At 39.2% G+C, this 27,525-nt stretch overlaps 1 long non-coding RNA gene and 1 pseudogene across 1 annotated transcript; both read right to left on the bottom strand.

The window, feature by feature from the left end:
• Positions 1-1,458: 1,458 nt before the first annotated feature.
• LOC138384799 (uncharacterized) lies at positions 1,459-6,082 on the bottom strand. The gene is made up of 3 exons (XR_011233683.1): positions 5,934-6,082; positions 2,827-2,998; positions 1,459-2,076 (listed from the first exon to the last, which is right to left on the bottom strand). It is a non-coding gene; the product is annotated as an uncharacterized lncRNA (long non-coding RNA).
• A 19,553-nt stretch (positions 6,083-25,635) lies between these two features.
• Positions 25,636-26,558, bottom strand: LOC138384788 (cytosolic 5'-nucleotidase 3A pseudogene; annotated as a pseudogene).
• Positions 26,559-27,525: the final 967 nt, after the last annotated feature.

Raw genomic sequence — 27,525 nt, 5'->3', positions numbered from 1 at the left:
TCAAACTCCTCAGCCTGGTCTCTGGCATTCAAGTTTTCATAAGTGAATACTCTTCTGCTAGCCCCAGAGAACAGGAAGAGAATGAATAGGAGCAAGGTATCAGAAGACAAATTTTAGAGCAACATGAAGAGGCATTTTCTAATTATTAAAATAGTTCTCTGTTGGCATGGGTTTTCTTGGGAACTGGTGAGCTTCCTATGAGCCTCAGTGCTGAAGAACAGGCTAGATAATACTTAGACGAAATGTTGGAGACAGACCTTCTACCATAGATGTGGGCAGGGAAATGGGGTGAGATAACTTCAGATTCCTTCCAATTCTTAACTCCAACACCCGGCATCCTCCCTGTCCTCATCTGCTTGGGATGCTATAACAGAATACCATAAACTAGGTGGCTTAAACATTGGAAATTTATTCCTCACAGTTCTAGAGGCTGGGAAGTCTGCGACAGGATGCCAGCTAGGTTCTGGGGAGGACCCTCTTACGGTTTGCAGACTGCCGACTTCTTGTTGTATCTTTGCATCTATGCACTTTTGCAGATACCTCCATTTCAGTGTCTCTCTCTGTCTCTATCTCTACCTCTACCTCTATCTCTATCCCTACCTCTATCTCTATCCCTACCTCTATCTCTTTTTCTCTTGATCTCCCTTAGCATAGACTCATGTTCCTCAGGATGGATTAAAAGGAACATTAATGGGCATCTGGCCCAAATTTCTATGATTTTATTCCCTCCCTGTCTCCTCTTGCAGGGAGACCTGCACACCACTGCTGGATAAACCCACATACCCTTCCTTTCCTTGCATTTTGTTTCTCTGTTAGGGGACCTCCAGCAATCCCTGCCTCAAACCCATGCCTCTTCATCCTGCAGCCAAGGTCTCCATCAGCAGCCCCTGCCCCCGCTCTCCCAGCAGGGGCTCTGCCCTTTGGTGGGATGAGCTCTGCCTGCCCCTCTGCACACAGCCTTCTCCTCCTTCCCTGAGTGCCAGGCCATGCTCTTGACCAGAAATGATTTACCCTTTCTTCCCTGCTAGGAAATGTGTTATACTCCCCTCCAGAAAGACTTTCTTAATTAAGAGGGCTACTCGTTTTATTTTAACTTTCTTCATTGCATGGCCATACAGTAATTAAATGCCTGGCTCTATACTGACAGTAAATTGTTTGCTAGATGTTTTGAGTGTCGACATCTTCTCTTCCTATTGAGAACATGAGCCACCGCTTATTTCTTTTGCCCACCCCACCCACCTAATGTATCAAGTACACAGGAGACGATAAACACTTGTTGATATTTGTTAAACAAGCTATATTGGTGCAGTGGCCATTTTATCAAACAATAGCCAAAACTGTGTCGTATGCTGAGAAGCAAAACCAGCTAGAAAGAAAAAAAAAAAAATGTATTGGGAAGGGAGACCAAGAGGAGAAATTGAATATTAGCAGTGAAACAAAGAGGTAATAAACCCTTAATAGTTTCCTAAAAGAGCAGGCATGATTACTTTAATTGAAGCAGAAAGGCACGAACACCAGAGATGTTCTCATTTAACACTAGGAAGATGAATTAGAAAAGCTGCCCCAAATATTTTTTTCTTGAGTGATGTATTATGTGATGAAAAGCTTGTAATACGTTATGGTCGCACCTTTGACATATGATTTAACCCGTTGATGCAGTGTCTGGATTTCTTGGTTTGCCTCTGTCTGCCTTTGGCCATTAGAAAGGAGATTCTAAAATGAGAGCAGAACAGATCCTTATAAGGGTTTGATGTGGAGGGTGAAGTCTTTCTGCAGATTTATGCTGAGAATTTACAGCGGCTTAGGAAGCATGGCAAAACGGAACAGTACAATATGAAAGTTATTCCTTAGAGACAGATCACTCTGAAGTCTGGCTCCAAGTGGTCTTCCTTCTTAAGCTTCTAGGCCAAATAATGGCAGACAAATATATTGCTAGAAATTGGAGATGTGGCATTTCACTCTTCCAAATGTTTCCAGAAAGGTAACTTTTACTGCAGGAAAATCTTCAGTACAAAGCAGAACTAAGCCAAGGTGTAGACCCTCATCCTGGCCCAGGCTCAGGGAGGTGGGCTGTCCCTGCAGGGCAATTACAGGACTCTGGGAAGGGGGCTTCCAAACATTGCGACATGGCCTCGGTGAACTGGGGTCAGGAGTGGAGAAGCAGGGTCCTCGCTCTACAGAACCCACAGACGTGCTCTTCAAAGACAATTAGCACTGCTCACCAAGCTACCAGCTTGTGCCTTACTATCTTTCATAGCAGAAGGATTACTATCTTAACAGTTTTGACAGAACACAGGGTTTCTTCACCTCAGCACTGTGCTGCTAGCTCATTTTATTTTAAGCGTATTATGACCTCTTAATGGTTTTCTGCCACGCTTGCATAGAAGCAGCCCAGCTACATCTCATGTTTGGCATATTTAATGAGTTTCCACTCCTATCTCTCCTTTCCATCATTAAGATTATTCTTGAAACATGTAAGCAGGAGAGGGTTCGGCCCAACACTCGTAAACCTCGCCCTCTTCTGGGTCGTGCTGACCTGGTCTTGAAGTAACCACATCCTGTTGGCTAGTTGAACACTCGTCTCATGGTGGTGTGGTCTCCCTAGCATCGCCCCGGATCTCTGATAACTACGGTGTGTGAGACAGCCTCAAACGCCAGGGTATAACACAGAGTGTAGCCGCTGCTTCCTGTCCACCCACCAGGCCCCCCCTGCAGGCCTGGGCCCACACTAGCCATGAAGTATTTCCTCACTGCTACCCTCTTCTCCTCCAAACTGTTCTCAGAAGTATTTTTCTACTACTTTGCTGAGTTTAGAATAAGTGCCACCTTGATTTTGCTGGTCTTCTGACTTCCAATTGTGGCAATTAGCCTCAGCATTATCTTTTATGCGCTCTTATAAAAACTCTTATTTCACCACGTAGTCCAGGTCACAATCTCATCCTCAGCATGACACCAGGCTCCTCCTTCCCTTTGTCTCTCCCTGCTCCAGGTGACAGTCCTGGAATGAACACAGAGCAGATTCCTAAGGCTGAGAGGCTGCTTTTCTGCGGCATCTTTTCCCAACATCTGACGAATTCATAGCCTGTCTTTCTCTCTCGGGTTTTTTCTTTAGAGAAATGTGCATGGATGAAATAACACAATCCTCACCATCAGGCTTGGGGGGTGCGATGGATGCAAAGTGCCCGACGCAGGCTCTCCCACAAAGCTGAGCAATGAACCCAGCCAGCTCTGTTATTCTTTAAAGCTATCTTTGAAGGGGAAAGGCTGGAAAGAGAGGGCCCATCAAACAAAGTTGACCTCCTGGAGGCAGGTGCTGGGCCAGATGGGCCCAGAGCAGAACAGGCTGACGTGACCTAACAACACAATCTAAAACTTTCACCCCAAGAATTGACAAACTGGGCGTTTCCTTTAAAAAAAAAACTTTTGCTTTGAAGTGGGTGTTCCAACAGCATGTGGGACCCTACGACTCAGCCCAGGAATCTAACTTTTGTCTAAAGCTAGGAGTTTCATTGAGGGAAAGAGAGAATAACAGATTCCAAGCTACAATATTCAGTGAAGTCCTCGAGAACACTTCAGCTTCCCAGTCCATTTAGGATTGAAATGACAAGCCTCAACTTTAAAAGATATAACCGAGAGAAAAGCAAGTTAGCTTATTTAAAACCCTTTCTTATTAACACTAACAACAATTAATTACATTTATTCTGATTTATGGACACCTGCTTAGCATCAACAACACAGACCCACCCCTCCAATTATTTAGTGATACAATGGCACATTTATTTTGCTCAGTGGAGTCAAGACTTTTCTAATTTCCTGTGCAGCCACCTTCAGCTCCGTGTATATCTTCCTATTTTAAATTACCAACAGGCCTCAAACATATTTGCCTGGTTTTGAAAGCAGCAGGAGGTGCTTTTTGAAGTTTCTGAAATACACGCACATGTATATATGCATGTGCATGCGTGCTCTGCACACACACAGGTCACTCAATCCAAGCACAACGTGATAATATCTTTTCCATGTAAAAATTTTCCAGGGACTTAATAACACCCGGACATACAAAACTTCTATTTTTTCCCCTTATTTTAATGATCTATCACAATTAGATGTGTTTCTCATGTGTAACACTATTTTTGCAGCAAGAAAGAAATACAGGATAAGTGATGACCAAAATGACTTTACAAGTCAGCTTAGGACATTATTTTCTGCTATTAGTCCTTACCAATGTCAAGTGCAAAATTTAAATTAACAAGCACTTCCCTTATTGGAATGACTTCAGCACTTTTGCTGCCTTTCATTGATTTCTATTTACTTTGGCAGCCACAGGCAAGAAGAACATATTTCTGTGCCTGAAGAAGCAACCTGGGACTTCACTAGGGTATATAGATGTGAATGTCACGATGAAATGTCGCTGTGAGGTTATTCTAAAAATTAACATAATACAAGAGGAACACTATTTATGTAGTGTTTCTACAGACCTTACCTTCCCTTTAGTATTATGTTAGAGTCATCTCCCAGCTATATTTCTCATATTAACAACTGGTCTATAGTCCTTTAACCTAGCAGTAAATATGATGTCAAAGCCATTTTAGTACTAAACAGCTTACCTGCAAATATGTTATATGCCAGATATCCTGAACCAGAGGTAACCTTGACCCCACGCTAGCTCATAGGGAAAGTAGCTAATGCTTCTGCTAAGTCACCAAGTTACTGTTGGTGATAGGTGTGTATAAGGGATCATTCTTCATTAGAAATACCAATCATAAATATTTCCATGCTCCAAGTTGGCTTCAAGAAGGTATAAAAACCTACCGAGGGCTGAAATGAGCTTTGGACTCGTTGTCCAGTTTTTTAAAGTTCTTTATAAACTGTTAGCCTCAGGTTTCTTAGAGTTGAAAAACCAGTGGAATAAAAGCAACTAGAAGATATTCCCTTTCCTTTTCTTCTCTTCCCCACCTTATCACTTGCAATAAAAATTCGGTCGTACTATGGCACAGCCAGTTCATCTACTAAAGGTAAGTAGGCAGAAATATGAATTACCACATTTTTCTTGAACCCTGTCTCCTATATTCTGACATTTCAAACATTTGCCAACACTCAGTGGCTCCACTGGCTTTATCAATAATATAGAAACAAAGAAATAAAGTTAAGCTAAATCAAAAAAAAAAAAAAAAAACCAAGCTCAACCCTAGAGGACTACAGAAGACATTTTCTCACCCTGCTTTTAAACTAAAAGACTTTGTTGAGTCAATGTCAACCTCAACCTTTCCTTCTAGGACCAGAGGTGACGCCAACAAGCAGCCCTGGTGTGGAGGGAGAGCATCCCAACTTAGCATAGCAAGGCCTGGGTTCTGTCACCGTGACCGGACAGTTTCGGATGCTTCAATTTCCTTACAAAGACAGGTGTTCATGGTAAAGTGCTAAGGGGCACTGTGAGAGAATGGGGGCAAAACCACTTTGGAAACCAGCACTTCCCAGACCTGCTGTAGTTACTATGGCCTTTCCTGACCTTCTGCCTCATCTTCCCCAGTTGGCATGCCCAGGCCGGGATGGGACCCACCAGAAGCCTGTCTGGTTGAGAGCTGGATGGGAGGAGGGGCATGTCGACAGGCGGGAGGGAGGCAGCTAATTCAGCCCCAACTCAACCAGAGCACCCGCAGTAACCCTCTGGTGTGGGGGGAGGGGGGCATGGGCTCCGTTAATGACCCCAGATAGTCAGGACCTCTGTTTTATGTCTTATCGCAATTACAGGGAGGCCGGGCCGGTAAGTCAAAGCAGCTGCGGGGCCACGTGCACACTAACGACGGATGTGCTGCCCCTCAGATCTGCCCGCGCGGCCCCGTCCCCAGCCCACCCCAGCCCACCCCCGGCCTGGATTAAATCCATTTCTTTGAAGCATTATCCACAAAAGCCACTTCTCAGAAATTCCGAGTTACATTTGAATGATACTACATACTTGCTCTTCATACCTTTGAAACATTGGTTAACGATACGCATGGAAAAACATTAGCCAGTCCCGTATTCAGTGGGCATTTCTGATGAGGAAGTTTCTACGGCAGAAAACGTGTCTTGGTGCGTGCTGCCACGGTGCTGGGTGATTTCCTAGGCCCCCGCACTAACTGTCTGTCAGCGCGTCCTCCGTCCTCCGGTCAGGTCCTTGCCCCGCCCAGCCTCACCCCCTCTTAGCTGTTGACAAACCCGCCTGACTCCTCCGTGCCCGGTGCCAGGACGCAGCCAGGAGCAATTCTGACAGGGTCTTGCTCTCATTCGGCTTCCCAGTCGAGGGACAGTTAGTAACTGTGAAGTCGGGCCAGTGTGCAGGAAATGAGAACCCCGACCGTATAAACAGTGAGGATGGTGCTTCTCAGGACAACCACGTGGAGGCCACCTGCATCTCACAACCTCAAGTTAGAGGGCAAAGAGGGCTTTTTGGCTAAAAAGGAATGCGTAGTCTTCCAGGCCCAGATATGATTTCTACCTATATCCTTGGAAATCTTCCAGGTTAAAAAATTAATCTAAATATGAACTTTTGCCACCTTAGAATATGCAAGGACTGGATTTTGTTAGGTCCTGCACCCAGTTACCAATTTCTTTGTAAATTGCTTTCCTAAAAGTCACTGGGAAACAGGATTCAGGGATTCATAGTAGCATTTAGTTTCATTTGTTCAGCCATCACCTGCCTAGGCCTCCCTGTGTGCCAGGCACCGTGGGAAGCACTTTGCTAGTCTTAACCCATTAAAGCCTCATTGAAACCCTGTGAGGGAAATGCTGGAAACTAAACACTGAGAGGTTAAGTCACTTCCACGGGGTCACACAGCAGGTGGGAGAAGCCACTTCCACGGGATCCTTTCTAAGCTATCTGGGCATCTGCTTGACCGGGAAGCTCTCTGAGAAGAAGGACCATCTGAACAGCCCCTCCCCATCCTCAAGGTTCCCCCTTCTCTGCTGCCTGCTGGGGATGTTCCGACCTGACCCTGTATCCGGGGCAAACTGTGCTCAGTACCAGGAAGAGCAGGAGATCTTGAATGCTGACACCTGCAGATCAGGAAGATACAAAGCAGAGTCCACCCCTGGTGGCTCCTTGACCCTAGACTTTTGGGAGGAGAATCTTATGCCAAAAGAGCTCTCAGGAGAAGATAAAATCTAATAATAAAATCTTTAAGGGATGCCAAGCAGAATTTTCCTCACAAGATCTGCAAGAGCCATTGCTCCAGGGTTGGGTGATTGGATAGATTGGAAGTGGAAGGCTGCAGCTGGGTCGCACCCAGATTGGCAGGCAGATGTCAGGGTCCTTTGGACCACAGCACCCTCTCTGCATCGGGCAGTACATGGCAGTGGGGTTTGACTAGAAAAGGGCAAACACCAGCTTTTTCCCCAGGATTCTAGATATGTGTAACCCTGACCATGTCTGTGTGATAGATACCATCAGTCTAATTCCAAGCATTTGATGGAGATCTGTCCTTATAACATAGGCAGTAGGCATTTGCAGGTTTGCACCACTAAATTAACCACCTGCAGTTATCAGAACAGAAGGAATAAATGCTTGAGATGAAACGCTGGTGAAAGCTATTTTCAAGGGTAACAGAGTAAGTTCTCCAACACTGGAAGTGTTCAAGCATCAGTTGGCCCAGATGTGATACAGGGAATTCAGACAACTTGATGGTGCAACTAGATCAATGGTTTCCAAACCTAGACATTTACCATGATCTCCTGGGGAACTTTGAAAAGATATGTTTTGCCAGACTCAATGCCATATGGTCAGATTCATGAGGTCTGGAGTGGGATTTAAGGAACATGTAGTTTTCATAAAAACTGGCAGTAATTCTAGTGCTCACCAGGATTGGGAATCTTTAAACAGGATGACCTTTGTCATTCCTTTAACCTGGAGAGCCTATGATTTCTTGCAAGGATCTGAGGCTCACCTATCACAAATTTACAGGTAGAAAAATGCCTGCGTAGATGGCCTGTCACGGGGGAATGGTTGTTGCCCCCATACAATGCAGTGGTTTGCATATTTGCTGATGTTTCCCCCCAAAAGCACGCGGGAATGAATCATTATTGAAACAATTTACTTTCAGTTAGTGCATGAATGCCTTCCCATGATGCTCTGATGCTTTTGTTTGTCCTCCTATAAAAATTATTTATGACCCAAGTGTGATCTTTTAAATCAGAATACTTATTCCTGAAATCAAAGCTCTAGCATGCTAATGCAAGTAGAAACCTTGATAATTTTTCAAAGCCATGTTGAATATTCAAAAGCTGGAACTGAAGGAAAGGAGTTAACATTAATTAATATTTGAAGCAGTAAAATAAAAGCAACAGTGAAGCTAATTTTGCAGGACAATTAATCATGAGTCTTGCTAATTACACATGGGATTTTGCAAATGATTTTTTTCTCAGGTAGCAAAGTAAAAATGATAATCCACTACCCATCAAAATCATTGGCTTCTCACCAATGTCCCCAGCAAGAGCAATTAGTGGAAACAGCAGAGCCCTACTAATTGCATGTCAAGAGAGGAGAATGTTAGAATTTTAATTGCTCTAAATAAAGACCACTTGCTCATATGTACACCTGATTGTCCAAAACAGCTCTGCAAGCCAGAGCAAGTATGCCACCACTTCCAGGTGCCCGCATAAAAATAACTCTGTGGGAGCAGTATTCTCCCAGCAACCCATGCAGTTTCTGGAAGAAAATATCAATATGCATTCACATTCTGAACTGCAGTGTCATCACTTGAATATAAGAACTGCAAAAAAAAAAAAAAAAAAAATCACCCACTTGGGAAAATGTGCATATTCTTTATATTTGCCAAATATTTATTGCTGACTTTTTTTTTTTGAAGAACTTTAACTATCTCCAAGGTGCCAAGGGCTTCAAATTTACTGAATTTTAGGATCCCCAATAAAATGTTTTTAACAAGACATCTCAAGAGGGCATAAAATAAAAAATTACCATATTCATGAGTGTAAGCCTCTAAGATTGCAATGCTATAAACTGGATGTTTATAATTTGCTTGTGGCTTTCTTAATTAAAAACTGGTAATTAGAAACTCAAGTACTATTTTTACACTTCATCTTCTACACTTTACATGCTACTGTTACTTTTCAGTTTAATATATGTACACATGGATGCACACAATTGCAAATGATCAATAATATTTAACTGTGTGTCTAAAACCTAAATGATGATGGATACATTTAAATATTGCTTTCCAGGAGATTATTATTCCAATGACCATGTCGTGGCTTAAACATTTAGTTTAAACAAGACAGCTACCATTTTTTGCTCTCCCCAACATGCATCATTTACTCTCATTTTTAAACGGAATTGCTGAATTGCCTTCCAAGTACTCCTGGTGTCTATTGTCTTCCAGACTAGCCTTGCATCTTTAAGTGCACAATATTGAGGTGCTAAACCACCACACATTTCCTGCCATTAACTTTGTGGGCTGGGGGTTAGGCGCGGAGCAGTAATCTTAACTTACCACCATATCTTTGCACATCCAAAATAGTGTGCAGGGTTTACTACACCAGAACTACTTAAAATCAACAAGCAGGGCGTAAGGAAGGCTGCTTCCTTTGCTGAATTACCAGGAGATCACAGGTGTGTTTCTGACTCCCGGAGGTGATTCAGGTAATAACACCAGGATAATGATTTAAATGGTTAGAAGCTTTTCCACAGAAGGCAGTCCTTGAAGTCCTATCATTTTGCAGATATCGCTCACAAATGGCAACTTATTTACCTGGCCTCCTTAAGTGATTGCTTCTGATTTTTATTATATTTTTAAGTAGAAACCTTTGAAGACAGGTGTTTTTTCTGTGGAGGCACAACCATTATGCCATCCTTAGGTTAGAATTCCTTTTTCAAGTTATTTTATACAAATAGCGCATGAGAACTTAATCTAACCCCATCACCGCTTTTTTTTCAAACATTACTTTGGGGCCAAAAAAGGATGAGTCAGAACAATCATTATTTATTTAGAAGCATTTTACCAAGACACAGAGAACATGCTGTTTATTTTTGTAGGAAGATTTTCAAGCGGATTTAGAATAAAATGACAAACAAAACAAAACAAAAGAAAGAAAGAAAGAAAGAAAGAAAGCCATAAGCAGAACAAAGCCTATTGGGTAGGATAGTGTCTATGTCTCATGTGACACTAAGGAATCTGATGTGAATTTTAAGATGATTAATTAGAAAAAGCATATTTTTTAAAGATCAAGATTACAAGGACATACTATTATTCTAAATTTCTAAAGAGCAAAAGGAGTAAAGTACAGAATTCTCAAAGTTTCTTCTTTGGGCTATAGAAATTCTTTGAGCAGCGTCTAGAATGCTCATATATACATTTTGTTTCCCAGGTTATCTGGCATTAACGTCAGGAGATTGCAAAAGTGTTATTTATATTGCTACTCATTACTGAACAGGAGAAGGACAAAGAAGCTTTTTGATCCAAATGTATCATTTCCCAACATTAAGTGTTTTTAAAAAGGTGTTGTAATAATAAGGGGTTAGGTGTGCCAATAGTTTCCAAATCAAGGGCTAAACCACTCCAGAGCGAACTTGGCATAAGTATCCTTAGATTATAGCTACCCATTAAGGGAACAGAGTAGAGCGTGGCTTGACCTTTGCCCCACAAAACCCCCAGGACCTTTTGTGATTTTTCTTGACTATAGCTTCTGCAGACATGTTGGTAATTTTTAACACCATGGCAGACTTCCATTGTAATAAAGCAGATCTATTATATTGGCCCTTTGATGGAGTTTATGGTACCACATCAATTAAATGAGGCAGAGAGAGACAGTGAGCAGACTTCCTATCACCCATCATTTGGGAAGAGATTTGCAGTAAAAGAATAAATTTTGTGCACACATATCAGTTTAACATTAAAGAAAAGATATAAGCACAAGTAAAAAAGAAGGAAGAGGAGAACAAAAAGAAAATGATGAAGCCGGATGACCCACGCACGCTTTTGAATTTCAGTTGCCTCCTTTGGTTTTGGACCAGAGTGGGGTTTCCTAATTTGGATTCTCTGGATCCCCTGCAGGATCCATAAATGGGCTTGATGAGACTAATGAGTCCCCTGTAATCATGGGTCAAATGTTGTGTGTTTGTATATAAATATAATTTTCGGGGTTCAGCTTCTACAGCTTTTATGAGATTCTCAAAGAAGATCATAATCCAGATAAAGATAATAACTACTAGGAAAAAGCAGTTGCTCAGGCCTTTTCTAAATCTAACCTTTTATAATATGGGACCATTTGATGATCCTGTTTCTAAATAGAGGCTATTCCAACTGGCTCTTATGTCCAAAGAATTCCAGAGTTGAAAATATGGTTTTAGTTGTATTGTTTACTATAATTGCCTTCTATGGTTGGCATACATCTAGAAATTAGAGATCCTTCAGCAAAGATTTCACTTTAGTCTTCATTGTCTAGCCCTCCTTTGATGCAGTATTTAACTGAGCTGTATTAATAGGCATAAAGAAAGAAAAAGGAGCTGAACGTTTTCCTCCATAGCCAGATAGAGACACTTGAATATCGCAATGGCCTGAGCAGTGATAGGTCTTTCATGAATCGGTAACATCTATAGAGGTGGTGAGTTTGGTTGAAGTTAGCTACTACTGTTATTATAACAACATTGCAAATTTTGTCTACTTGGTTGTTGAAAATGCGCTATTATTGTGGGCTCCACACTGGACAGTCTTGCTAGGTTGTATGTTCTTAAGATTTCTTCAGCCTGTCTGTCAGACTTTTAAGAGGTTGTTGAAATCAAACATGACCTATGTCCGTTAAAAAATAAAGGAAAAGGGAATTCAGGAAGCTGAAAAGAAATGAGCATATTTATGAATGGACAGGCAGCCTGGAATCAGCTGGAACTAACCCTTCAAACACATCCAATAGAATGAAGTGAAAGCATATGCCACAGATGATTCAAAACCCTTAGAGGGTCTGATATGACCATAGTGGAATTTTAAGGGGCAATCAAGGCAGCTAGAGAAAAGCAGATAATAAAATAAACCACATGTATTCTTAAGTGGGACACCCTAATTTCTAAAATGCAAACATGGAGGTGTCTGTTTTCTGAATTGTAAATTGAAGGGTTGATCTAAAAGACTCTCTTTAGAATTACCACCCTGGGAGTAAATCACTAAAGATGGTAAAGAAAATATTGCTCTTAGAAAAATATGAAAACAGTTTTTAGTGAAGACTGTACAATGAGATACACTAAGATGTGGTAGCCGTGGTAACAGAGTGGTCTTCTCTCGTTCTGTACCCTCACCACTCCCAGCTAGTCGGGACTAGGCATGGTCAGCTTTGGCTTTGGTGTTGAGTAAGAACACTTGGGTACTGCAGGGAAGAATTGCCATTCAGTATAGGTTTAGTGACCTCAAACTGTTGAGTGATCTAATGTACCCAAAAAGGAAGTAAATACAAGATGGCATTTTCTTTTGCAAAACTTTGTGTGCTGACCCAAAGAAAATAAATCTATTAGGCTTTTATTCAAACAGATAAGCCCTAAGAAAAGTTTCCAGCGGGGAGAGAAGTACAGTTGGCCCTTGAACAACACAGGTTTAAACTGCATGGGTCCACTTACACACGGATTTTTTTTTTTTTTTTTTCAGTAAAAGTTGCACTGTGTGCGTGTGCCTGCCTCTCCTGCCTCCCCTTCCACTTCCTCCACTTCTGCCTCTGCCACGGCTCAAACAGCAAGACAGACCTCTCCTCCTCCTCCTCAGTCTACTTAACGTAAAGATGATGAGGATGGAGACCTTTCTCATAATCCACTTCCACTTAATGAGTAGTAAATATATTTTCTCTTCCTTATAATTTTCTTAATAATATTTTCTTTTCTCTAACTTACTTTATTGTATGAATACAATCTATAATACACATAACATACAAAATAAATATTAAGCAAATGTTTATGTTATCGCTAAGGCTTCCAGTCAATGGTGGGCTATTATAATATGTCAGTTTTGGGGAATCAAAAGTTATACACAGATTTTTGACTGTGTGGGGGTCAGTGCCCCTAACTCCCACATTGTTCAAGGGTCAACTGTATGTGTTAAGACAAAAGCAGCTTTTCTATAATTATGCCTGAGGCTGGGGAGTGGGATGTGGGTGAGCTGCCCCAGGGAGCAGGGTTACATCCCTGTGAAATGAAAACACACTGTGTTAACAACTCCAAAGAGTGACAAAGGGGAGAAAGAAGAGAGAAATTTTGAAATTAGAGCTGTTTGGAGAAAGGAAGGAGAACCCTGATGATTCAGCATTCTTTGTCTCTTCGTTTCCAAATGGTATCATCTTCAGAAATTCAAGAGACCCTTTCTTAATGCAGTAAAGGAGGTTGACCTGAGCCACATCATCTTTCCAGCCATTATTCACTCCCCTGCCTTCTGTCCCCTGAACAATATATACACATCTTTTCCTGTCCAATGTCAACTCGTCCTTCTTGGGAGCTCTCAGAAACAGCTGTTCCATGTCTCCACCCATATTTCTGTTCCTCTTCTCTTTGACCTTTTAAACAAGCTGTTGACCTGTTTTCAAATGGGAAGCACTTGGAAGGCACCGGGGAAAGGAGAGGAGCAGAAGAGTTCAGGTCACCAAGAAGAAATGGCCAAATAACGGTGTCCACAGAGACCCTCCACCACCACCCATTAAGGCCACAACTCCCAAAAGAGCTTAACCACTATCACAGTTTGAAGGATGGGATCTAATACTCTCTCCTTCCCCCTCACAAACTGTAAAACTGCTTGAGATTCCTTAACGTGCTATGTGCAATTCTTCGCTAGAATACAGAGCAAAACTAGTGTTATTCTCTGATTCAAAAGATACATTTTTCTTTTCTCTTTTTGACTTTCTAGATATTGGATTAAATTTTTATATATTCCCACTTTACTCTGTCAGAGATTATTTGGTCAGTAAAGTCTTTATGAAACATTTAAGATAGTGCAGAACTTTGTATGGCAGTTTGCAATAAATTTTACATCCTATGAGGTATATATGCAATTCATCAAAACAACAAAATTTTTTATCAGAGACTTAAAAGGATCGCAAAGCATTTTGTAATTACCACATATTGGGAAGCAGAGTAAAAATATAACTTAACAGCCAGCACCAAAATTCCTCTTGGTGAGTAAATTACCTTTGCTTAGGAAATACCTTGATAATTTTTGAGGTGGGGGAGATAGTGAAACCCTAAGGACAGGACCCAGGGTTAGCAGGAGGTAAGGTAGCCAAAGACAGCTAAACTGCTATCAGAGGAAAGGAGACAGAACAGAGGAAAGAGAGACAAAAGCAGGACAGAGAAGCAGGAAGATGGCCTGAGAAGGCACTTGGAGATGAAGCAACTGGTGAAAAAATCCCCTGCAGGGTGTGGTGTCACGGGATGAAGGCACTCCTAAAACGATGAATAAATTCAACTTGAGGTTATTCACTTTTCTGTGATGTAAATCCCTCCTGTGCCCTCAGCAGTCTCCAGTAAAGTGTATAGAACACACGTCTTGGGTTTCTTTCTTTTGGAGAAGTCAAGAAAGGTCTTGACATGATGCAGACCAGAAACTGTATTAACCACACCGTGTGTGGATTCAGGAGAGGACAGCCAGAGGTGGCCATGACCATGTCAATCCTCTCCCCTGCCCTCATTTCCCTCTCAGAAACTATAGAACCTGGGAAAGGCTTTGGGATTAGGAGTTCAAGTCAGTCCTGAGGAATAGGAAGACCCCAGCTAACATCTGAGATGAGCTTTCCTAAATTACTGTCCTTTACGTATGGGACACGCTCAAGAGAGCTGATGGTCATTTATTTTTCAGTTATCCTTAAATATTGTATCTTGCCTACTTGCTGCATGTATTTGTGAGGGTTTATGAATCAATACAAGGGTTTGGAATGCAAACTTAGAGAACACATGAAGTTAACTCTCCAGGTTGGGTTTGGTACATAGCCATAGAGCCAGTTAGTCAATAAACATTTATGATGAATGTACCTCTCCAGGAGCCCACCAAGTCACCTTATTAGAACAAATGATTCTCCTAGCACTCCTAACTACAAGTGTTTTAGGAGCTCTATGTCAGAGTCCAGGGGCAAAGACCAATATATGCATTTCTTATTATTTCACAGAAGGCTTCAGAGAGTTGGATCCTGGGAGATGAACTGGAATTAAGCAAGCAAAGGAGGGTTAAAAGGTGTGTATAGAAAGGATTTATGTTATTTAACATGGTGGAGACATAGATGGTACAAGTGGAGAGATTGTGCCGGAGAAGTAGAGAGAAATCATATCACAAAGGGCTATATGCCCCTTGGGAAGGAGTTTATCCAGCAAGCAGGAACATGACAAGGTCATATTTACAAATCTCTGGCAGCACTGTGGAGGATGGGTGTGGAAAGAGATGGGCCTGGGCTTGGAGACTAGTTGGGAGACACATTTCTGCAACATTCCAGGTAAGAGGAAGTGAGTAGCTGGACCTGGACAGAAGTTAGGGAGAAGATAAATCCATGGTACATCTGAAATCAATTGTACACTAAGTTCTGAACAAAGCCCTGAGAAGTGCAGCTCCTTTTACCAGGACTTCTGATCTAAATACACTAAGTAGTTGTTATATGGACAGTTCCCACTTTTCAATGGCTCCCATCTCTTTGTCTAACTCATTCAATCTTTATAATAAACACATGTATTCGTTAATGTCTATACACTCATTTGAAGATATCTAAGGCAGCATTAAGTATTTAGTAGTTAAGAACGTGAACACTAGAATCAGACAAACCACACCCTGGATACTTTTTTAAAAATGTTAATTTCTTAAATTACCATGCAGTAAAATTGACCTTTTTGGTGTATAATTCTATGGATTTTAATACATGTGTGATTAATGTAGCCAGCACTGCAATCAGGATATGGAACAGTTCCATTATCCTAAAAACTTCCTCACGCTATCCTGTACCTACCCTTAACCCTTGGCAACTGTTGATTTTTTTCTCTCCATCACCATATTATTTTTTTTGAGAATGTTATATAAATGGAATCACACAGTACATAGCTTTTGGAGACTGGCTTCTTTCATTCAGCATACTGCCTTTGAGATTCATTCATACTGTTGCACATAGCAATAATCCATTCCTTGATGGTGCTGAGTATTATTACATTATATGGTTGTGCCACAACTTACCCATTTCCCATTTGAGGGCTACTTCGGTTGTTTCCAGTTTGGGATATTATGAATGGAGCTAGGTTTTGTGTGAACTTAAGATTCCATTTCTTTAGAGTAAATACCCAAGAGTGGAATGGCTGAGTTACATGGTAAATGTACGTTTAACTTTATAAGAAACTTCCAAACTATTCTCCAGGGTGCATTTTGAATTCCCATCAGTACTGTATGATAGTTACTCTACATCTTCACCAATACTCGTTATTATCAGAATTTGTTTTAATTTTAGCCATCCTAATAGGTGTATTTATTCAACACCAGGTCACAAAGACTTTCTCCTATGTTTTTTTCTGAAAGTTTTATAACTTTATATTTTACATTTAGATCTATGACTCATTTGTGTTCATTTTTTGTATAAGGTTTAAGTTCTTTTGGGGGGCTTATGGAAGTCCAATTGTTTCATCATCATTGTTGGAAAGACTATCATTTTTCTATTCAATTGCTTTTTAATTTGGCAAAAATCAATTGTTCATATTTGAATGCATCTATTTCTGCACTCTCTATTCTGTTCCATTGACCTATGTGTCTATCCTTTCATCAATACCACACTGTCTCAATTACTAAAGCTTTATAGTAAGTCTAAAAATTAAGTTGTGGGATTCCTCCAATTGTATTATTTGCTTTTTTCCGCCTCAATCAAGTTAATCAACCTACCTATAACCTCATATATTTACTTTTTTTTTTTTGTGAGCACACTTAAGATCTACTCTCTTAACAAATTTCAAGTACAGTATGCAATACATTATTATTAACTATAGTTACCAAGTTGTACATTAGATCCCCAGAACTTACTCATCTAGTAAATGAAAGTTTGTATCCTTTGCCCTACATCTACATCCTCCACCCACCTCCAGCCCTTAGCAACCACCGTTCTGCTCTCCATTTCTACGAATTTGACTTTTTTAGATTACACATATAAATGAAATTATATATTAATAGTAGCTGTCCTTCTGTGTCTGGCTTATTTCACTGAGCATAATGTCCTCCAGGTTTCTCCATGTTGCCACATATGACAGGGTTTCCTCCTATTTTAAGGCTGAAAAATATTTCATTATATTTTAGATATAAAACAATTTTTTATCCATTCACCCATCAATGGACACTTAGGTTGTTTCCATATCTTGGCTATTGTGAATAATGCTGCAGTGAACGTGGGAGGACAGATATCTCTTCAACATACTGATTCCATTTCCTTTGGATATAACCAGAAGTGGGATTGCATATGGTAGTTCTGTTTCTAATTTTTTGAGGAACTTCCATAATGGCTGTCCAATTTGCATTTTTCACCACACTTTTCTCACATCCTTACTAACTCTTATTACCTTTTGTTTTTTGGGTAATAGACATTTTAACAAGTACCAGGTGGTATCTCATTGTAGTTTTGATTTGTGTTTCCCTGATAATTAATGATGTTTAGCATTTTTTATATGCCTGTTGGCTGTTTGCATACATTTCTTTGAGAAATATCTAGTCAGTTCCTTTGTCCATTTTCTAAAGTTTTATTTTGTTTTTAATTGACACATAGTAATTTTACATATTTATGGGATACAGTGTGATGTTTTGAAATACCTATACATTGTATAATTATCAAATCAGGGTAATTAGCATATTCATCACCTCAAACACTTGTCTTTTCTTTGTGGTATGTATGGTTGCCAGTACTTTCTCTCATTCTGTAGGTTGTCTCTTCATGCTGTTGATTGCTTCCTTTGCTGTGCAGAAGCTTTTGAGGTTGAAACAATCCCACTTGTCTACTTTTGCTTTTGTTGCCTGTGCACTTGGTTTACAGCCAAAAAATCATTGCCTAGACTAATGTCAAGAAGGTTTTTCTCTGTTTTCTTTTAAGTATTTTTATAGTTTCAGGTCTTATGTTTAAGTCTTTAATCCATTTTGAGTTGATTTTTATACACGATGCAAGATAAGGGTCCAATTTTTTTCTCCTGTATGTGGATATCAGTTTTCCCAATATCATTTATTGAAGAGATTGTTTTTTCCCCATTGTGTGTTCTTGGCACCTGGCTTTCATGGTTTCTGATGAGAAATGCACAGTCATTCTAATTGTTGTTCCCCCAAGTAATGCATTATTTTTCTCTGGCTGCTTTCAAATGTTTTTTCTTTGTCTTTAGTTTTCAGCTGTTTGATTATGATGTTTCTAGACATTTATTTCTTTGGGTTTACCTTTTTATGGGATTTGCTGGGTTTATTGAATCTGTGCCTTTTTGTCTTTTGTCAAATTTGGAAAGTTTTCAGCCATTATTTCTTCAAATAATTTTTCAACAATATGCTTTTTTCTCTTCTCCATCTGAGAATCTGCTAACACAAATGTTAAACCTTTTGTTATTGTCCCATATGTCCCCAACTCTGCTAATTTTCAAAGTTATTACTGATATAGTTACATAAATATCTGCCATGCTTGTAACTTTTCAATCCATTGCATTTGTTCTTTGTTTTATCTCCCCCATCTTTATGCCCTCTCTGATTTCAATTGAGAATTTCATGACACCATTTTTCTCCTTTCAGCACATCAATTATACTTTTTAAAAAATTAGTTGTTTATATAGAGTTTACAATAAATTTTTTTTTTTTTTTTTTTGAGATAGAGTCTCACTCTGTTGCCTGGGCTAGAGTGCTGTGGTGTCTGCCTAGCTCACAGCAACCTCATACTCCTGGGCTCAAGCAATCCTCCTGCCTCAGCCTCCCAAGTAGCTGGGACTACAGGCATGCGCCACCATGCCTGGCTAATTTTTTTTTCTATATATATTTAGTTGTCCAGCTAATTTCTTTCTATTTTTAGTAGAGATGGGGCCTCACTCTTGCTCAGGCTGGTCTCAAACTCCTGAGCTCAAACTATCCTCCCACCTTGGCCTCCCCAAGTGCTAGGATTTCAGGCATGAGCCACCATACCCAGCCTACAATAAAATTTTTTAACTAATCTAAGTCCACCTTCAGATAACCCTACAGCACTTCATGTGTAGTGTAGGCACCCTATAGTTCCCAATTCCTCCCTCCCGTCCTTTGTGACATTGTCGTCAATTTATTTCACATATCTATATGCTGTAATCATTCAATACATTGTTATTACTATTTGTTTAAACAATTATCTTCTAGATCAATTAGCAATAAGAAAGATGAAATATTTATTTTCATTTATTATTTCTATAACATTCTTGCTTTCTTTCTATAGACATGAGTTTCTGACCTATATTATCTTCCATCTATCTGAGGAATATTTTATAACTTTTTTTTGTGGGGCAAGTCTGCTGGCAATGAACTCTCTCAATTTTTTTCTGAGAAAGACTATCTGTCTTTCACTTTGAAGGATAATTTTCCTGGATATAAAAATTCTAGGTTGGTGGTGTTTTTCTTTCAATCTTTTAATTATTTTTCTTCAATCTCCTCTTGCTTGCATGATTTTTATAGGAATTCCAGTGTATTTCTTAACCTTTTTCCTTCTTAGGGGAGGTGTTTCTTTCCTCTAGTTTCTTTCAAGATTTTCTCTTTGTCTTTGGCTTTTTGCAGTGTGAATATGATATGCCTTAATGTGGTTTTTTTGGTATTAATCCTACTTGATATTCTCTAAGCTTTCTGGATGTGTGTTTTAATGTCTATCATTAGTATTGGAAAGTTTTTGGCCATTATTACTTCAAATATTTCTTCTACTCTGTTCTCTTATTCTTCTCATTCTGGTATACTAATTATATGTATGCTGTATTTTTTTATATTGTTCCAAAGTTCTTGTATGTTCTGTTCCATTCTGGTTGGTTGGTTGGTTGGTTGGTTGGTTTTCTCCTTGCATTTCATTCTGGAAAGTTTCTATTGCTTTATTTTCAAGTTCACTGGTTCTTTTCTCAGTTCTGTCAAGTCTACTGATGAGCCAATCTAAGACTTTTTCATTTCTGTTATGTTGTTTTTTATTTATAGCATTTCCTTTTAATTCTTTCTTAGAGTTTCAATCTCTCTGTTTACATTACCTGTTTATTCTTGCATGTTGTCTACTTTTTTATTAGAGCCTGTAACATTTTAATCATAGTTATTTTAAGTTCTCTGTCTGATATTTACAATATATTTTACATCTGAGTCTTGTTCTGATGATTTTTTAGACTTTTTTTGTTGCCTTTTGTCCTGCTTTGTAATTTTTGGTTCAAAGCACACATATCCATGTTGAGTAATGGGAACTGAGGTAAATAGGCCTTCAGTGCAAGGATTTATATTAATCTGGGTAGGAGTTGAGCTGTTTAATGTCTGCTATAGCTATAGATGACAGACCTTCAAATTCCTTTGGTGTCATTGTTTTGTCACCTCTTGACTTTGGACTCCTCTAAATACTCCTGCTAAGAAGAACTTCTCTTTAGCAGTTCTTTTGGCTGTAATCCACTGTTATTATGCTGGTGCCCTGTTGGTGTGACAGTAAACTGAGGAGAGGAAGGACATTCTATACTCCCCTGATTAAATCTCCATCATTTATGAATCTATATCTCATGGCGGTGATAAACACAAGTATTAATATTTCTCCTTGTTGTAGCCTTTTTTCCCCCCTGTCCCCTACTCCCTTCCCTAAATACAGTATTTCCATTTTCTTTCCTTGCAGCCTTGACCCATGGGAACTATGATATTTCCCCTTTAGTTGAGACAGGAAGGCTGGAGGGGGTTCGAATAAGAGGAATTTCCTTCCCCTGGCTGCAAAAAGGCTCTAGGAAAGTCTTTTGCCCTGAAAAGTGGCCCTTTATTATAGAGAAGACTCTGAGTTTATATCACAATGATTACTCTTCCTATCCCCTGCCAAATCCACAAGCAGATCTTTTTCAGATCTTCATTGTGAGAAACTGGTGAGATTCCTAGAGATAAAGCCCATGAAAGACTGCAGCACCAGGAGTTTCTCATTCTCAGAACTCATTCAATCTCGAACAATTTGTAAAAATTACCATTTAAGTGGCCCCACGTTTATGACGCCACCAGCCTCTGCTCCAGGCAAGCAGATCTCAGCTGTGTCTGTCTGGACACATCTCTCTCTCTCCCGATTTCAGGGTAGTGTTTAGCCCTGTGATCTCAATTCTCTGATGGGTCCAGGAAAAGTCATTAATTTTCAGTTTAGCTTTTCCTTGATGTAAGATCAGGAGTGGTGACTTCTAAGCTCTTTACATTTTGGAACTAAAATTGGAAAATAGCTGCTTTGACGTCTTTTTCAGATTATTAGACCGGCAAAGTCACCTTTGAGTTGGCATCTGTTGATTGTTTTTTCCCCAGGTAAGCTGAGATTTTTTTCCCCTGGTTCTTTGTATACCAAGTAATTTTGAATTGCACTTAGACATTTTTAACATTATCTTTTGAAACTCTAGGACATATTTAAATCCCATGGAGAATGTTGATATTTTTGTTTCACCGGGCAATCAACCTGGTTAATTTCAAGCTGCAAGTTCCAATTCTTTTCAGTTCTATTTGTGAAAGCTTTTCAATGCTATTCAGATCCATCTTGTATGTGCACTACCCCATGGACAGTCTGGGGCCTGGGCAGAAGTCTATCTGTTACTTCATTTCTCAAAGTATTCTGTTATATAAGCTGATTGGGACCAGATCCCCTGCCTGCACAGCTTAAGGTGAGCCCTGGAGTTCATAAACAATTTTATAGGGGTCACTTTCCAAATCTTTCAAGTAGTTTCTGGTACAGGGATCTCCTGGCGAAATAATTCCAAGACCTTCAGTCTTCTGGCTAGAAAGTTGGGTCTTTAGCAAACAACAGGGGTTTGGCCTGTTAGGCAAATTCTTTTAGGACCACAGCTCTAAAAATCAAAGGCAAGTTCACCTCTTTGCAAATTTTGGCTCTCATAACCATGCTACTACTACAGGATTGCTTGAAGACTAGAGTACAAAATAATGGAGAAAAGATTTTTTAGAAAAGAAAAATGTGCGATCTCCCTCACTTTCTCTGAGTGTTAGGCATTCCCTCTCCTGCTTCTCAATCCAAAAGTGGAGGGTTTCTCCTGAATTTCTTCCTGTGACATGGCACCCACTTCTGGGTTTTGGGCTGTATTGAATTCAAGCCAGAGGGGAAAATCAATGGTCTATTTAGTGACACTTCAAATTCTGGCTTTTCACCTGCTACTCTTCACTTTTCAGAATTGTTAAATAACTGCTCCATGCATTCTATTCAGGCCTTATAATAGCACTCAGTAGTGTATGCTTAATTCATCTTAATGAGAACCAGAATTTACTACATACCTAATAACCAGATAATTTCCAAGCCCTCAGTTTTTTCATCTGCAAAGTGGGAATGACAATTTTTATAACTAAAGTTTATGGAGAACAAAGGAGATGATAAACCTCATAATGTGTTCAACAAATGTCAGCTGTTGTTATTTTTATTAGTTGCTGTTGTTTTTGCTGCTGCTACAGAGCTGAAAAGACACATAAGAAAGGAGGCAGTAGAGATAGACACACAGATAGAGGCAAGAGAGAGGTAATATCAGCAAATGTTAAAAGAAACGAGGAGAGTCTACATTTTATATATTACACATACATAGTTCATTTCTACAAGATACATTTTGCTTTAAGTCATGAAATTTTGCATCTGTATGGACAGTGTGTCATGATGCAAATGGTTGTAGGAAGACATAATGTGTTATTGTGTGATTCTCCATGCTGAGGTACATATCGTGTCTTCAGTGGACACTTTATTCCTTCTTTATTGTCTTGAAGAAAGATAAAGAGGAGAAAGGCTCCCCTGTGTGTCATCGCCTGGACAGATATGGAGTTGACGGAGATGGATGTGGAGGTGGAAAAGTCTTTATACCCTCTCTCAGCCTAATTCACTCCCTCTATCACATGGGTTTACATGGTCATTCCCTTTGGTGCAAAATTCATCCATCTATTCCAGAGTTGACATTTTTAAAGTAAGAATAATTTTATTATTTCCTTGTTAGTCGTGTAATACCTTTTAAGTGTCATTTAAAATGTTATAGGGGAGTGCTAATAGATTATAAGTAGTGGGTGGTAGTGTTGTGGGAATGAATCTAGACCTTCCATTTCATTCATTCTTAAGGAAAGAACTGCCTTTTATATGTCTTTTGGCTGTAAGGTGGATTTTTCTGGAATGCAACTTTGGCATACAATGTGGTTCTCTGTACTAAGGCTCATTGCCATATAGACAGCCTATATATTCCACCCAAGGACACCGAAGCAAGGGAGGAAGACATCCTTTCCACAGGAGCTGATCTAGGGTGAATTATTTAGCTGTGGGGATTATAAGATAGAATGAATGGGAATATTTTATTCCGACACAATTGGGTTCAAATTCTGGCTCCTCTACTTTTTGTATTTGAACTTCGGTAAGTTACTTCAACTCTCTAAACCTCAGTTTCCTCAATCTGTAAAAGGAGATTAATAATACTTAGCCCAAAGAGCTTCTTTGGTGACTAGAAATAACCAAATGTAATGTGTGTATCCTGTGTGCATAAATAAATCTATAGGATACCAAGGCCACTTTGTATGAATGCAGCTGTCCCACTCATGTCCATTTTTTAGGGTTTAGAACTCAAAGATTATTTCAATGAACATTTATAATTATTTAATCTTTGTGTTTATGACAATCTATCCTAAAATTCAATTTCCAATAGAACAGCTTAATGACAAGTATGGATTTCTATACTGTAAAAGATCTCTTTAATGCGTAAGTAACAGGGTTAGCTTAGTGTTCAGAAAATAATTTTGATAAGTGGAAGTCACTATAAACAGGGGCCTCTGCGTCATCCATGAACACATCATTTGGCCTTGACTTAACCAATGCTAGTCTCTGTTCCATGGGCCAGTCCCCAAGGAGAACTACTGGGGCTATAACTGCTCACTGGTGGAAGCTTCCATCATGCCATATCTTGACCTCCCTTTGAAAATGCCCTTACATCCGTGGGCCCTTAAGAATGAAGACTATATTGGACTGGGTGTGGTGGCTCATGCCTGTAATCCTAGCACTCTGGGAGCCCGAGGCAGGAGGATCGCTTGAGCTCAGGAGTTCGAGACCAACCTGAGCAAGAGAGAGACCCTGTCTCTATTAATTAAAAAAAAAAAAAAAAAAGAATGAAGACTATAAAAATAGCTACTGTGTATTGGGTGAGCACTTCCACCTGCCAGGATTCTGCTCAATACTGAGCTAGCATTATCTTAAGTAATCCTTCTGACATCTCTATGTGCTGGGCCATTTTACAAATGAGAAACCTGAAGCTTAGAGCTTTTAAATAACTTACCCAAGAAGATGCAATTTATATACTGCAAAGCAAGGACTCAATCCAACTCTAGCTGACTCTACAACCCATACTCTTAAGCTACCATCCTGTCTAGAAATTCTTCAATTTCTTACATCTTGCTGGTTGAGTTTCACTAATCAAAACTGAACATTCTAGACCTGTGAGACATTGGTTATTCTAGGTTCTCCTATTTTTTATCAGTAATCAAGGACCAAAGTTACTACTTTTAGGCACAATACGGGTTAGAATCCATTACAACGCCAATGATCTTTCCAAATTCTTTTGTTGCACTTAAATTTTGTTAAGTTAAACAAAGAGGCATTCATCCGAAACCTGATTTTTCTTCTCTTAAAATTTTTGTAGCAGAGTTTGTCTCAATAAGATCTTCACTACACAAAGAAAAAAGGCAAAGAACTTGGCTCCTGCTACTTAAAGAATTGAAGATAGTTCATCCAAAGTATTCCTAAAGAATGTCATATTTAGATAAATTAGTTTAACACCTTCCATTTAAATATCCTTTACAACATATGAAACACTTTTGCAAAGGGTGGGGAGTATGGCCCATATATAATCTCTTCTAGAAGAGGAAACTCAATCTTTTTTTTTAAAGGCTTTTCATTTCATATTTGTTATCAGTGCTTCAGTACAGAACGTTTTATAATGATTAGTGACATTGTGAACACCAACTTTTTCCAACACTAAGTACCAGTCTTTTCTGTTAAGTATTGATTGACCCCAAAGTAACTAAACATAACACAATTTCAAGAGACGGTGATACCATCAGCATAGTAACCCAAATTACAAACATGGCAATATTTAAAATCATGCACATTATTTCATAATACATCTTTTTAAATTTGGCAAAATTTCCTGGTGTAAAAAACTCCTCAAAAACATGATAACATTAAACTACAATACTCACTTTGGAAAAGTAGGGAGTTATTTTTCTGATTTTGGCTTTAAGATTTTTTGTTTTTAAATCAGTTACAAAATATAGTGAGGCGTGTATTGAGAGAGGTGGAGAAAAATGAGCTTCCAGTTGGTGGATTCAACATGTCTGAAAATACTTGTTATGTAAAAGGAAAACTTCAAGAATAAGGATGTATTATATATAAGAGTCTTTCAGCAAGATGAACAGATGAGCAGTTCTTGCATCAGTTGCACCCATGGGGAGAGAGGTCTTCTTGAAGAATGCTTGTTTATAGAATCTTCTGTAAAATAGAGTTGGCTACCTCCAGTGATTCATCTTGCACTAAAACAATATCATAAGAGTCCATGTACTTTTCTAAAAGCTCATCCACTCTATCCTTTAGATATCCAATTTTCAGAATGTGTTCAACATTGGGTACTCCATCTGCCATTCTTAAGTCTCCCTGGGAGTCTCCCAGCAGAATTATGTTGCTATTGTCTTTTAGTTGATTAAAATAGTCTGTGTTCTTCAAGGCACCATCATGTTTATTAAATACATGAATTAGTTCTCCTTTAAATCCTTTGAGTACTCCATTTTCATCAAAATCCATGAAGTTGGACACAACTTTGACATCTGGATGATAAACACCAGCTTGACGGATAACCTCCTCTAGTACATCACTGATACCAGCTGAAAATACAAACAGTGGGATACTGTGTTGTTGGAGCTTATCAAAGAAATTCTCGTATCCTTCCTTGAGCATAACATCAGATTCTGCCACAATTTCTTTAAGTTTAGCTTTTGGTAAAGATTGTTCAACAAGCAAACAATGTGATTTATTATACCATTCCACCATGTGAGGGTACTTCTGTTCTACAGTAAGACCAGGATCAACTTCAATAGCATAATACTTTTCCTTTAGTTTCAATAACTTTTCCCGGCATTCATCTGTAACCAGTTTACAGTTGTCAATGATATTGTGACATGTTTGGGCATCTTTTCTCTTTGTGGGAAAACCTACTGAGTGTCATATCAAAGTCTGTTATTATCTGAAGTTTGGCAGCTCCTCCTTTGATGAGTCCACAGATAATTTCTTCTACTTTTGTAGGGTTCTTGATGCGAACTGAATTTTTCTGGAATTCTGGCATCATCTCCATGATCTTGGTCTTCTGCCCAGTCTTCCTCTTCAAGGTGAATATGTACTCGGCCAGCACCGCCCCCCCCCCACCAGGACGCACACACTGGCGCTCGCTACCGCGCCCACCCTAGCTACCCCAATCTTAAACAACTAAGTGACTTGCCAAGGTCAGTAACTCTTAGGTGATGAGTCAGAACGGGAATCTGAATCTTTTGAATGTAGGTCCAGTTGTCTATAAGGTAAGCAAGTGAAAGTGATATTTCCCCAGGAATGTTAATTTAAGTAGAAAACACTACTGGGAGATGTTTTATGCTACAAAAACATATATTTTAGTTGGAATTTGTTGTTACCCACTTACTGGATAAGATACTAAATAGTATCCCATGTTATCATTATGCAATTACAGTAGTATGGTATTATGATTATTTTGTAAATCAAGAAAGTTAGATGTAAAAGGTGACTTATCCAGAGAATGTTGAAAATAAGTGATAGATTTCAGATGATAGCACAGATACATATCTTGTTATACAGCAATTGACATTTTAAAGGATTTTCTTGGCTGAGTATTGGTATGATTCTAGATGGCTATTTCTGTTTTACAATATCAGCTATACGGCATTGTTAAAAAGCATTGGCTTTGGTCAGTCATGGACTATTGTAGAGAGAAATGTACAGCACATCCTATATTAGGTCCTCATTTTCTATTTTTGGAAAGAAAAGAATTATTTAATATGAATGTGAGCTTTTTATGTACATAAAAAGGTTAAAAGAATTATGTTGGGTAATGGAATATTACACTTAAAGATTTACTCACTTCAAATAGAAATACATTAGATATGTTAATATGCCTAAATGCATAAAAGGAATTTAAATATGAGGGTTAATTCATCACCTGTTGACAAACAACATTTTATACCTAATGTTAGAGGAGAGATATTTTTCATGAAATGGCCAGTTCCAATAAATATGCCAAATGTGCCTGTAAATAAAAGGTGATGATGTTAGTCAGCACCTTATAAACTCTGAATTCAATCTACTCTA

The sequence above is a fragment of the Eulemur rufifrons genome, chromosome 1 (assembly GCF_041146395.1).
Source record: "Eulemur rufifrons isolate Redbay chromosome 1, OSU_ERuf_1, whole genome shotgun sequence".
Classification (NCBI taxonomy): domain Eukaryota; kingdom Metazoa; phylum Chordata; class Mammalia; order Primates; family Lemuridae; genus Eulemur; species Eulemur rufifrons.
Note: the sequence above shows the minus strand (reverse complement) of the source record. Positions and strands in the feature narration are given on the sequence as shown.